The following is a 2460-nucleotide window of genomic DNA, read 5'->3' on the forward strand; positions in this document are numbered from 1 at the left end:
TCTATTAGATGCGGGAACCTGAACTCAAGGGTGGGAGGTGGTGGTGGGGCTTCTGGACAGATGAAGAAATAGAGAAGAAAAGCAGGAGTTGGGAGGAGGAAACTGGAAAAAACAAAAGCCACAGAACCTATATCAGTCAGGGCTCTCCACAAAGTGTTAAACGAGATCTTATAAAACCTCAATCTGTGACCTTCTTCATTTGTGAGTTTGGGGCAAATTTATAAAGTGTGAGTCTTGGCCTTTAGATGAAGGTACATCCATGCTTCTTAATCCAAATTTTCAGGAAAATGAGAAACCAACTACCTCAGGATCTTAAGCAGGATGTATGCTTTATTGCGTAGCAGTAAAGGTTTCTCAGAACTGTAAGAAGCGGATTTGTTCAAAGGCTGTGATAGCTGAGTTTTAACACCATTCCATCCCATTTCTGAACAATTGCATTTAGACAAACTTCATCATACTTGAGACGAAAGCCTTCAGTTTTGGCAAATATATCAACTGGTGATCCATCAGGCAAAAGCCAATCTTTGAATTAACAGGCAGGATCCTGTACAAAAACTGCCACAGCTGGGTCCCACCACTTAAAGCATGCACCTCAGGGCGGTCTGCTCTGTAAGGAGCTTGGACACTAACTTAGTGGCCTCTGGCTGCATCTGCTCTTGTCTGCTCTGAATTATGGTCTCATTTTCTCATTGGCAATCTTGGTTTTCAAATGATAGGACACATTTCAGACGCTGTGGAAGATCTTTGGCATTGAGCATGGTTATTAAAGAGGTGGTAGCTCCCAATGGGCACTTGAGATCCTTTCTTCTAGGTTTGGGGGAGCCTGGCTTGAGAAACTGGTCAAGAACGGGCTGTGTTCAGGAGCTTGAGTCCTTCGGGCAGATGCTTCATTCTCAGTTACAGATTTCCGGGGACTACAGGGGTAGGCACTGGAGTGTCCGTTTTGGAGCCTTCCATTCTTTCTATTCCTTTGACTCTCCCCTGGTCAAATCTGTTGTAGGCAGCTGAGTTCAGTTATTTGGTACATAACATGGGATCCATAGGTACTATATTTGGGGCCCGTCACTGTTCTTCTCTGGCATTTATAGGTAGAAAAAATTGCAGAAATATTCTTGGTAATGATTAACTGTACTTCTGACACCCCTCCCCCCAGCTCTGCTGACAATATCTTGGGTTCCAGTTACCTCAGCATTCCCCCAAATGCCTCTGCTTTAGGGCAGGCATATCATCATCTAGATTAGACTCGATTGCACATAATTTCTTAGCCTTAATTTTAACTTTGCAGCAATTCTTTTCACTGACATAGCTTTAGACAAAGATCTAATCTCTTCAGGTTGTACAATCCCTTCTTTGGGCCCATTCAAACAAGCAGCCAATTTTTTCTTTTTAAAAGAGTAAATTTATTGGGGTGTCATTGTAATAACATTATATGAGTTTCAAGTGTACGATTCTATGACGCACCATCTGCATATTGCATTGTGTGCTTACCACCCAAAGTTGAGTTTCCTTTCATCACCATATGTTTGACCCCCTCCTTTACCCTCTCTATCTGCCTTCCACCTCCTTCCCCTATGGTCAATACCTCTTTATCAAGGTGCACACATTCTTAATCTTCAATTTGAGATTTCTTTGTTTCTGCTAAAACTTCATCTGCTGCTCATTCACCTAGAGCAGATGCCTGAAGACCTATTTCTAGGGGGACACTTCTGTCTATACTTGTCAACATGGATGTTTCAACATGGGATATCCAATTACATCTTTTCAGTCAGGCCTTCTAGTCCAGGAATGTTTTCAGTGGTTGCAGTAGGGCATAAACAGCAGTGTGAGAAAGGTACACATTATGAAGTAGAAATAAGATAAAATCCAAAGTATGGTACTCAGGCTGGCCTTTCTTTTCAGTCTTCCACACTATGTAGTTCTTGGGCTACTAGAATGACAGACAATCACTTTGTCTTCACCACCATCTTCTTCTTCTGGATGTTGTACTACTGTAGAACGCTGAGCACATGTGTCTCCTTCCACCTCATGACACCTCGATGAACCAGCAGCACCAGCAATCATCTGCGTCTATGAGAGCAGCAGGGGCAGCTGCTCCCCAATCTCTGAGGACCCCACAGGATAAGGCCTCATAAGGCCATGTGAGATGATCTTACCAGGCCTTTTCCCTCTTGATGTCTTTTTTTTTTAAATAAGAGCTGTGTTCAAAGGGCTTATCTTTAAGAAGAATTCCCCTAGGATGTCACACTTACTGTATCTAAAATTGGCCTCTTGGTAACTTATCCACACCTACCCAAACCTGCTTTTTCCCTGGGATTTCTCATCTTAATAAACAGTACTACTGAGTTGTTGAGGCTCTTAACCAGAATTATCCTTCATTTTTCTCTTTAATTTCCACCCCATATCCAATCCAGTAAAAAAATCCTATCTCTGATCCAATACAATCATCTCTGGAGAGGATTT

At 42.4% G+C, this 2460-nt stretch overlaps 1 pseudogene; it reads right to left on the reverse strand.

The window, feature by feature from the left end:
* Positions 1-379: 379 nt before the first annotated feature.
* Positions 380-2027, reverse strand: LOC139012860 (parafibromin pseudogene; annotated as a pseudogene).
* Between the last annotated feature and the right edge of the window lie 433 nt (positions 2028-2460).

This window comes from Myotis yumanensis, unplaced genomic scaffold (genome assembly GCF_028538775.1).
Source record: "Myotis yumanensis isolate MYYU_CA2020_CCGP unplaced genomic scaffold, mMyoYum1.0.hap1 SCAF_6, whole genome shotgun sequence".
NCBI classification, from domain to species: Eukaryota; Metazoa; Chordata; class Mammalia; order Chiroptera; family Vespertilionidae; genus Myotis; species Myotis yumanensis.